The sequence below is a fragment of the Ambystoma mexicanum genome, chromosome 3q, assembly GCF_040938575.1.
Source record: "Ambystoma mexicanum isolate Mex_15411 chromosome 3q, UKY_AmexF1_1, whole genome shotgun sequence".
In the NCBI taxonomy this organism is placed as follows: domain Eukaryota; kingdom Metazoa; phylum Chordata; class Amphibia; order Caudata; family Ambystomatidae; genus Ambystoma; species Ambystoma mexicanum.
The window spans coordinates 1,119,665,677-1,119,677,260 of NC_090926.1; the positions used below are offsets into that span (position 1 = coordinate 1,119,665,677).

The following is an 11,584-nucleotide window of genomic DNA, read 5'->3' on the forward strand; positions in this document are numbered from 1 at the left end:
GCCAGCAGTGGCATGGCCAAGAAGCGCACTGCTCTGTCTGCCTATGCATTACATTTATTACATTACACTACACAGAATTTATATAGCGCACTGTGGACCCGCAGGCATAAAGGCGTGGACAACAGAAAAAAGATGAACAAGGAACAGTGCAACCTATAAATCAGCTTAAATTAATCTAGCGAGCCATTAAGCCAAAGAGAGAGCTGGGCAAAAGAGGAAAATGCCCAATGTGGCAGTAACCCCAAGGCTACTCTCATGTGAAAAGAAAGGTTTTAAGGTCTTTCTTAAACTGAGTGAGAATGTTGTGATTACGCAAGTGTTCCGGTAGTTGGTTCCACAAACTGGGCGCTTTGAAAGCGAAGGCCCCGTTCTCTGCCCTGGAGGTCCTTGGTCTCAGTTGCTCCAGAAAATGTTGACGTCCAGACCTTAGAGATCTAGGGTCTCACTGCGAGTTTGGCGGTAGCCATGGAGCCATTAGCTCCATTGCTGCCGCCAAACCGGGCTCCTTTACTGGGTTCCCAGAATGTGGAATTACAGGGCCATTCCGAGTTCGGAGGGCCCGGTAATTCCTCCCTCTGGGAACCCGGGCCCGTACCTTCCCCATTCCCATCTGAGCCCCCATAGGGCTCAATGGGAATGGGAGAGGGAGCTAATAATGGGCCGATTACGACTGGCTCGTTGTTAGCTCCCTCTTGCCTTCGCGGGACCCGGTAAGGACGCCTGGTTTTACCAGGCGTCCTTACCGGGTCCCGCGAGGGGACCTCCTAATGAGGCAGAATGGTGTTAATAGGCCCGCCACCATTAGCGGAGCCCGTTAACCCTTTCCGCCTCACTTGTAATGAGGCCCCTAGTGTTTACTTTATCTTTAATATAGCACTGAAGATATGGAGGCATCATCTGCATTCTACACTTGAAGGTTATCACCAGGGTTCTGAAGATAATTCTTGATTCCACTGGAAGCCAATGAAGTGGTTGCCTGGCTTCTGAAATGTGTTCCCGCCGCGAGAGTCCTACCACCACACTGACAGCCCAATTCTGTACCACTTGAAGTCTCTGTAGTACCCGCCTACCAGCTCCCAATAATAGACTACAACAATAGTCCAACTTAGCCCTCGTTATCGCCCTCGCAATGGTTTCTGCGCTTTTCTGTGATGTAAGTGGCCTCAGATATGACAGTAGTTTGACATAGTAGATTGAGGAGGACACAACTGAAGTAATATGCGCTTTCATATTGAGAGACTGATTAAGGGTTACACCCAAAATTTTTGTTTTTGGGAGTGGACTTATGATGTCGTCCTCCAGCTTGGAAGAGCTATAGGAGCCATTTAGAGTCTTAAAATCATGTGGGCTACTGACGATCATTAGCTCTGTCTTGCTCCTATTTAATGCAAGATCATTTTCCAGCATCTATTTCTCAATCAAGCTGAAAACTCTGTTAACTTCAAGCTCATCCTGATCATGAACGCCTGTTAGAGGAATTACACATTGGATGTCATCAGCGTAGTTTGAAAAGATCACCCCCTCATGCTCTAGCATGTAAAAGAAAGGTGCCATAAAGAGATTATAAATACATGGCGAGGTGCTAGCCCCTGTGGTACCCCATAATGAACTGGAGTTGGGGCTGCTTCTGCCATGTCCGAGCAGACACTTCTATGTCTATGTTCCAAAAAAAAGGCGATCCAGGCTGCGGCCTGGTCTGAGAAGTTAGCGACTTCCTTGAGCCTTGTGTTTAGTATAGAAAGTTCTATTAAATCAAAGGCTGCGGATTGATCCAAATAAAAAATCAATGAGAGCCCCCTCTTGTCCATTTGTGTTAATAATCTGGACTTAAGCTCTAAGAGTGAAGTCTCGGTACCAAATAATGTTGTGAACCTAGATTGATGTGAGTGCAGGATGGGGAACTGGTTCAAATGTTCAGCGATTTGATGATTCACAACCCGATCCAATATTTTTAAGAAGAAAGACATATTCGAAATCGGACGAAAGTTCAATGGATTGTCCCTTGGTAGCCCAGGTTTCTTAATTATTGGGGTAACCATAGTTTGCTTTAATTCCGCTGGAACTATCCCCTTTTAAAGTGAGGCGTTGACGAACGTGCAAACTGCTTTAACTATAGAAGGTGCGCAGGTCCTAATTAGTATAGAAGCACAAGCATCTCCTCTGCAATGTGATGGTTTCATCTGTCCAATGATTTTTTCTAATTCCGGTTCACTTATTGAGTGAAAGATGAAAATGGGAATGTCTGTATTCATTACAAAAACCTTGGGGTGGACAGTATCCAAAGTAGCAGAATCTGCTTCTTTTTTCAAGCATTGTTAATTGGATATTAAGTAGCTTATTTTGGAGTCCGTTTTGTATTAGCCAACACCATTCTTTGTCATTAGACTCTGCTAGGCCCAATGGAGCAGGCCTGTTTTCGTGTTGCTTTAATATTTTAAATAATTCTTTTATTATTCTTATTCAGAACCTGGCAAGTTTCCGCTAAGGATTCAGAGGGACTGCCCTCCCTACTGCCACCATCCATATCGGCAAGAGTGTGCTCTAACTCATCCAATCTATGACAAATCCCTTTCAATACACCACATTCGATTAAAATGCGACGATCCCTCAGAGTAACTTTAAACGCCTCCCACAGGCTACAAGCAGACGTTACAGAGCCCACATGTGAAATACGATGTGATCATCTCTTGTACTTCACTGTGATGAACCACATCCGGTAAAATGCCAGTGTGGTCGAACAATTGTTAGTTCAGCCACCCTGAACTGCTGCAAGCCAGCTCTGGTCTAGCTAAGATGTAGTCAATGCGCGTGCTTGTGTCATGCATAGAGGGATAAAAAGAATAACCCCTCTCATCTGGATGTAAAGCCCTCCACACATCAACCAATCCCAACTCAGACATCCCCCTTGAATAGCTTTAGCAACTGACAAGTCCAATCGCACACTCGCATAAAATCTATCCAACTTCACTTGCAGCACTGCATTCAGGTTCCCAGCCACAACTAAGTGGATATGCACATACTTCATACATTTTGACCACAAGGCCGTATAGAATCCTGGATCTTCCACGTTTGGCCCGTACACATTAACTAGTGTGATCAGACACCCATCTAGTTCTCCAGAAATTACAACATATCTCCCCTCAGGATCACGGTCTTGCTCTAAAAGCTTAAACCCTAAGGATTTATGAATAATTATTGACACTCCTCGCGGGTAAGTGGAAAAAGATATATAATATCTGGTGTCTCCCCATGATCTCGCAAGGCCCGCATACAAGCTTCCCAGCAAGTGTGTTTCTTGGCGAAACAATATTCTTGCACTATGTTGCTCACATTATGCAACAGTTTTGCGCATTTCTTACCATTAGTCTTGTTGACAAGCCCGCCATCATTCAGAAATAACCCACAGCAGCATAATCTTCTCGTGCACATGACGCTCTCCTTGCCAGACACATGAACCTTTTTTCCATGAACCTTGTTAACATTCCACCACCACATCACCATCATAAAAACTCCTGTCCATTCCCTTATCGGTTCCCTCCCATCAACTGACACCATCCCCACTCCCATTGCTGAACCCCAACTAGCAGTGGCAAACTCCCACCCATCCCCAACTTCCCCAACAAACTTTCTGAACTAGGGTGCCTACCCGGGGGCATCGGACACAGCAACCACTTCCAATACACCCACATCAGCCCCCCTTCAGGGAGGAGAAGGCCTATCCCAAAAGGAAATTAAGCAAATGGCCTGTTTGTTACTTTATGGCACCTCACCCTGTTGTAGGGCCAAGCATTCCCAATATACCTGGATGAAATTTCAACTCATCTCGTAAGAAAGTTACAGGCATACCATGTATTGATCGACCACACCATAAGAGCATAACCCCTCAACGCTAGGGCAATGATTCCTAAAAAGCTGGAAACTCAGCTGTGTCAGTGAAGAAGAGGGTCTTATTGTCATGTACAACTCGTAGTTTAGAAGAATATAGCATTGCATACTGTATTTGTTGATCTCGTAGTAGTCTCTTCACTGCCAGAAAAGAACTTGAGCTCTTTCCACTGACGGGGTGAATTCTTGATAAAAGGACACTCTCGCCCCCTCATACTGCAAGTCACCCAGCTCCCGTGCTCTCAGTAGAATGGCATCCCTGTCACTGTGGTTTAAAAGTCTCACAATAACCAGGCGTGGGTTTTACCCTGGTCTCGGCATCTGTCCCGATATTCTGTGTGCTCTTTCCACTATAAATTGGGGAGATAGCTGAGGATCTTGAAGCACCTTTTTGAAGAAAGATTTCATAAACTGTTCGGGGTAACGTGTTGGTATTGACTCTGGAATCACGGTAGCCATGACATTATTACGTCTAGATCGCACCTACAAATCTTCATTCTGTATCTCTTATTTCCTTCACCTCCTTTTCTAGACCCAGAATCGCAGCCATGACCTTGCCACTTGCATCTTCAAGCACACCGACCCTATGCTCAGCTTCTCTAAGGCGGCCGCTCTCTTTTTCTATTCGCTCCTGCATTCGGTCCATTTTATACTCCATACCTTGCAATTTAGTTTTACCAGCAGCAAATCTGTTCTTCATTTCGGCCAGCACTAGACTCAGCTCAACGTTTTCAGACAAAGGTTTGTGCGAGTCGGGAACAATCTCAGCCATTCTGTGTGAAGTCATTGTGCCCATGTGCAGCGCCAGCCCTCCTTTTGAGTAAATTGCAGGCAGCCCTGCTTCTTGTTTCCCTTTCCTAGTCGACAATAGCGCCACACACAGGTTCTCCCTCGGGTCTCACAGCAGTGACCGATATCGACTGATGGATTATTTCATATCGACCATCACAGTTTTGCGCAATCTCAGTCTCTGCAGCGGTTACAGCAGAATTTTCCTGATTCCCCTGCTATCCCACAGGGGTGTGTTAATTCACAGCCAGGGTCATGGCTCCATCAATCCAACCCCAAGCAGTACACATGTACTACTTATCCGTAAACGTATTCAGCTGAGGCTTACAAATGGTGTTCTCTTGTCCACCGTCTCTGCAGTACTATGCCAGACCCCTATGCAGGCCGTTCTTGCATCCATTCCCTGTCTATGGGGAGAACAGTGCATGGTCTGCGCCGTGAATCAAGGCCCGAGCACTTCTCTAATGTTGGAATGTTTGGAATTTCTGTAATGTGGATAGTATTTTTGGCGATGATAACTACTCCTCCTCCTTTGGCGGTAGGTCTATCAGTTCGGAAAATATAGTAACTTTCTGGGATTGCTAGCGCAAGGGCGGGGTCTGAAGCAGTGTGTAGGCACGATACGGTTATCGCAATGAAGTCAAGATTATTTGTCTTAATGATGTACACAATGTCTAGGGCATGTGCTGGGAGAGACCTGCCATTGATGAGTGCTCCCTGGATCCCTGGCCTAATTGTGTTGATGTTGTTGGGCACTTGGGTGCCAGCTGATTTTATGTGTGGGGGAGAGCCAGAGTCAGGTGGAGTAAGTTTAGGGTTGGAGTCTTTCACGGTGGAGGTAAGAGGGTCCCTAGCTGATGTGCTAGTAGTGTGTGGTTTGGCTGGTTTAGCCCTGAGGTAGGAAGTTATGTTTCACCTGTCATTTGCCATGTGATGAGAATGTTTGTTTGAATCATTGCAATGTTCTAACTATCTTTGCTGAAATCCCGACCCTGCATTCTATCTCCTCATTTGATATAGAAAGAATTCATTTTTCTAATAGATTGCATATAAACAAATGTGTCATTTTCATCAATTCGCACCTAGTGATTGGGCTTGTTTTAGCAGAGAGTCATGTTATTACGGGCTTAGACACTCCAAGATGGATGCCAGGTAGGTTGGCGCTTATGAATTTAGTCCTTTCTCTCTGTCGGGCACATTACGATTACCATGGTTACACATAAGATGGCGCGCCGCTATCCCACACCCTGGGTTCTCTAGTTACAGACGCCACTAGGAATGAACGCCTGCTTTGTTTTTCAGGTACAGAACCATTCAAGTGACCTGGACCATGCGGATTTAAATATAGTAGGTTGACTAAGCCCTTCATGAATCGGCGCATAGAGCTAATACGTAGTCTTAACTCTCTTCCGTTTAGTCAGTGGGAATCGAACGCGTTGAGTAGCACATTTTGGGTCGTTTTTGACCGCTGTGGATGCAGACAACATTTTTTCTGAGATCGCGGGACATTTAGAACACACTAAGCCGTTTAAGGTAATTGACGTTGCATGCATTAATGGTAAAACATATTGACAATATAAGAATATAGAGGCTCATGTGTTGGTATATATTTATTTAGACGATACTGCAGACGTGACTCAGACGTGCACTCGGGGGGGGCTCCGAGCTCCTCTGTGACCTTCCGTCACCTCAGGGCGAGCTGTGACACCTCACTAGCTGGTGCCCCTATGTCGCCTGCCGACCCAGACACCCACTGCGTTCTGCAGTGCTGCATCTCCGCCACCCCAGGTGGCACCAGCTCCTCGTCCGTGGCCTACCAAGTCCAGCCATGCTGCTCCCTACCGCAGGCAGCTACTCCCCTGCTCGAGCAGTGTGATCTATGTTCTCCAGGCATGCAGGTCTGGCTCATCACCAGATGGCAGCAAGGGTAGAGGCTTGGGCAGGTGTGTACACTGCATCACCTTTCCAAGGCCCCTCCAGAGCCCTCATCATCACAGGTGTGTATTTATCAAGCTGCCACCATAATTAAAGCACTGCTCCTGTGCTGTCACTGCGACCTCCACTATAACACGCCAAACTCCCTCAGAATGGCCCGCAAGTGTTCCTACAGCAAATGCATCGATGATTGCTGTGGTGTTGGGCCTGGGATCGTCAGTGTTTTGCCCGCAGTGATCGGGATGCCCTGGACCTTTCAGGCTTGCAGCCATCTTGGCTGGTCTCGCCAGCGCCCCGCAAAAGTAAATTTGTTTACTCGCTTTTCACGGAGCTTTTGCAAACTGAGACACTGAGCCTCTCTAAAGCACAGTAAGCAAGAGACACATCTGGATTACCCTGTTTTACTTGGAGTGAAACCCCAAGTTTTTCAAAATTACAAAGGAGTGTGGGAGCCGCCCCTCTGCTGAGAACAAACATGTGTCAAGTACCCTGTTCTATGGAATTTCCTCCACTCAGGAGGGTCTTCCACCATGTTTAAGCTCACTGCACCCTTCACAGAGGAGAAATAGCCATTTGCATATCAGTCTTTGTTCCACCCAAAAGGGCAGTCCAGCACCAAAATGCTAGGCAATTTTCCTCTGAACAAGAGTACCATCAACAAATCCAGACATGTGTTTCGGCCTTGTTGGTCCTCCTCAATGAGCTGAACCTGAGTCTCTCTAAAGCACAGTGAGCAAGGGGTCCACGTCTGGATTGCCCTGGGTTACTAAGGATGAAACCCCAAGTTTTACAAAATTACAAAGGAGTGTGGGAGCCCCTCTACTGAGGATGAACATGGGTCAAATACCCTGGTATATGGAATCTCTTCGACTCAGGAGGGTCTACAACCACGTTTTAGTTCACTGCACCCTTCACAGAGTAGACTTATCTGTTTGCACATCAGTCTTGTTAATTCATGGCATTAAAAAAGTAGAGCATAATATCATGTAATGCAGCAATGTGGAAAAAAGCATAAAGATACAATGGAAATCCATTGAAACTATTAAAACCACTAGGAGAAGATATACATAATCAGGGTGCCACATACCACCCTTATATCGCAATATGGAATGTTTTAGCACAAGGAATACACAGTACGAGGATGCAGCAAACCCCTTTTTTCCTGAAATAAAACAAAAAAATCATAATAATGTGCCCTTCATAAAGATTCCATGAATGCTACATTCATTTGGCAAACTTGTTTTTGTCCAGGATTTTCCTGCTGTCTGTTTACAGAATGAGAACCACATTCAGTGATTCATTGGGTCAGAAAATAATGTTTGTAATGAAGGTGCTGATTCAGCACCAGACAGGGATGGGCACCTACCAACTGAGGGAATAACTGGGGCGGGCAGACACCTCATAGGGGGGAGAACATGAGGGATAGTCTCTCCTTCTTTCTCTCTCTGTCTCTCTCTCTCTCTCTCTTTCTCTATCTGTACCTCTCTCTCTCTATCTGTACCTCTCTCTCTCTCTCTCTCTCTCTCCCTCTCCCTCTCCATCTGTACCTCTCTCTCCCTCTGTCTGTCTCTCTCTCTCTCCCTCTCTCTCCTTCTCTCACTCTCTTTCTCTCTCGCTCTCACCCTGCATTTAACCTGGAGAGGGATACCTCGTGTACAACTACGGAAGGAGGGCACCTGTATGTACCAGCATATGGGAAGGGAAACCACAGGTAAATACACATTATGGAAGACTCCATGTTGGGCTTCGTCCTGAAGGCCTGCCCCACACATATATCCCGTGCACTACAGCCAAGGGAGGATGTAAGATGGACCAGAGTCGCTGAGACAGCATAAGAGAGATGTGATTAAGGCCGGCAAACCAGTCTCACGGCTGCAAACGGGAGCTGTGGAAGTTTGGCCCAATTCATACATAAAACACCAGATTGTTTCACATTGCCCATTAGCTAGCAGGCATGGGAACAGGGAGGTGGGCTGGAGTCCCAAGCCTCAGAGAGCCAAATAGACGTCCCTGGGAAGTATCTAGTCCTCGAGTACATCACAAAGCTTATGAAGGTTGCTATCATGCAGGTACTAGTTCTCCCTTCCCACTAGTTCAGAGTGTCTCGTGTTCTATCCACTGTGGTGCTGACCAATGGCAGGCTATTAAAGAACCGGAGGTCAGCAGAAATGTTTTTACTAATTGGAAACTGTTTGCAGGAGGAGTGGGAAAGCAATGTGGCTCCACATGGGGAGGACATGAACTAAGAGAGGGCAGATATGTTTTCTCCAATTACATTAGACTAACGTACGTTTAGCTATAAGGGAATGACATATCATAACCAGTAGTATACGTGAGAACTGCAAAAACACAAAGCTTGAAGTGCAACCATTTTTTACTTTGTAACCATTGTATTAAGGGTATAAAAATTATGTTCACTGTATGCCAGTTTGTCAGCCCTCATCAATCAGTTCCGATCCACTTTTCTGTTTGACTCCCTGATCTCAACTGTCTGACTTGCTTATTTGTTCTCTTTGTGTTTCTCTTTGTCCCCGTGCTTCTATGCCTATGGGCTTTGTTCTATTACTTTAGAAATAAACAAAAATTATTATTTTTTTTAAAAGTGTGCTCGCCCAGCTGTAATAAACAGCGTTACTTCTTGCCTGGTGTGTGCTCTTTTTTGGACTACCTGTGGTAATTATTTAGTACAAGATAGGGAGGACCCCTGGTACAGGTTCTTCCTTTCCATATTGGTTTGCTTACGCTTATATATACAGGATTACCCACTTGCAAATGTTGTTGCTAAAGATTTCCTCTAGTCACAGCTCTTTTGGTCTTTTCATACATCTCTTCCACCCTCAGTCTAGGGGCCTCATTACACGGAAGGCGGTAATGGTTAACGGCCACCGTTAATAGTAACGGTGACCGTTAACCATTACCGCCTTACTACGAGGTCCCTTAGCGGGTTGGTGCTTTAACGCCTGCTTTTTGCAGGCGTTAAAAACCAACCCGCTAAGGGACCTCGGAGCTAATTACGGCAACGCAAAATTGCGGTGCCGTAATTAGCGCCTTCCCCATTCCCATAGAGCCCTATGGGGCAGAAATGGGAATGGGGAAGGACAATGGCGGAAGGGGGATTTACCGGCCCACCAACCTTGGAATGGGGCGGTAAATCCCCTTTCCGCCAAGGCGGTGCCGGTATTTTACCGGCATGAGCCATGGCGCGAATAGCGCCATGGCTCACCGCCTTCCGTGTAATGAGGCCCGGTGTTGCATCATCCTATGCTGTACGCCATGCCCTGTCCAACTAGGCATGGCATACCCTGGTGGTTGGTGTCTTTCAGGAGTGCCACAGAGTGAAAACCTCCTAGCTGCCACTATTTGCATCATTGCTTTTTCTAGACTCTCTTGCTGTGCGCACAGCATCCTTTAGACTTCTGTTCACTCTTTCTACAGCAACGTAAGTCACAGAATCATACACTGAGATTAACTTGTGTGTTTTTTTTTTGCACTTTATGAAATAAATGTGCATTTCCTGATGGTAACTAAAGAACTGTGCTAAACATTCCTAGAACGCAGCACATCTCAATTGTCAGATGCTACATTAAATGGCTATCAGTTAAGGACAGAATCAACTTCAAATCCTTAACTCTCACCCACAAATGCCTTTCTAATTCAGTCCCCAAATACTTAGCAGACAAATTTGTTAAAAACACATCGGCAAGACCTATCAGATCCATACACACACATTGCCCTAAGGTGCCTAGATTTAAGCTGCAGCTTTAAGATCAGAACAGTCCTACTACAGTTTTAGAAACGATGTATAATCATGGAATGCCTCCTTTGTACATTTCTGTAATGTAACCTTTATAAATATGTAATTCAATGTAATAATCATATTAAATTATATTCATAATACTATTTGGTTTTTCCACATGATTGTAATCTATGCACATTGCACTTTGCGTTAGAGTGGGGGAGGGTGGGGCATAATTTGCATTTATGTAGCACTGCTAACAAGTATGACACTGATGTTTGTCGAAAGCTGATAATCTTAAAGCATCTGGTCTGTTTCTAACTAATTGTAGAAAACGTTGTCATGTTTGTCAGGTGTCAACAGCAGAGATGTTGGGAGCCTAATGTGATGATGCACACTCTTACCTGACATTGGATTCAATGGTAAAATCACAGCTACCATTGTATCTTGCGGGCAGAGCCATTCCATTTGTATGGGAGAAGTCACACAAACTCGGAACACTTTGTATGAGCTACTGGAGCGGTGTGAATACAGGAAGTTATAGTGTCCTCATTGATCACGTGTGAGATCACCTGATGCAGGGAGGGAGCCTGAAGGCACAGAGGGTGGGGTGGGCGGAAAAGGGAGGGGTCGGGGCATTCAAGTTAGCAGGTGATGAATAAAGTAGTGTTTCTCCCCTGCCCTGTGTATGTGCCGTATTTCATGTGAATGGCGCAGTGAGGAAGGCCTGAAGTGCAGCAGACCCGCTCATACAGCACTGGAGGAGGTGTGCAGGAGTGCAACGTGCCAGAGCCCTGTCAGCGAGTGGCTGATTTATGGGCTGCGCGGAAGTGCGCGGAAATGCGTGACAGCAGAAAAGCAGGAGCAGTCATCACGGACTGCACCTTCAGGTATGGTGACCCTCAAGGTCGCGCAAGTAGAAGTGCACACGCTCACCAAAGAAAATTATATGATATGCCATTTATAACACGTATTTATAGTCTCTGGCAATAACAGCACTGCAGGAACAGGGAGAGCACGCTAGTGCTGCGTGTGAGTGACAATCATGCTGTATTCTTCATGGTGGGACCTCCTTTGTTGCTGAATACTGAGAGAGAGGTGAAAACGGAACACGCTGAGGCCTAACAGTACCATACTCGCAGGGAGACATCACTAGACCACCAGTGCACAGCATCACCATTTTGTTTTAAAGTGCCCAGCAGCATTACAGCCTGTGAAGTTTTAGCAACACACCATCTG

General features: G+C 45.9%; 1 long non-coding RNA gene across 1 annotated transcript in view; it reads right to left on the reverse strand.

Annotated features, from left to right (window-relative positions):
* Positions 1 to 10,866, reverse strand: part of LOC138447659 (uncharacterized) — a 70,208-nt gene extending 59,342 nt beyond the window's left edge. Inside the window, exon 1 of the long non-coding RNA XR_011259924.1 lies at positions 10,750 to 10,866. This is a non-coding gene — a long non-coding RNA (uncharacterized lncRNA). The remainder of the gene's footprint in view (positions 1 to 10,749) is intronic.
* Between the last annotated feature and the right edge of the window lie 718 nt (positions 10,867 to 11,584).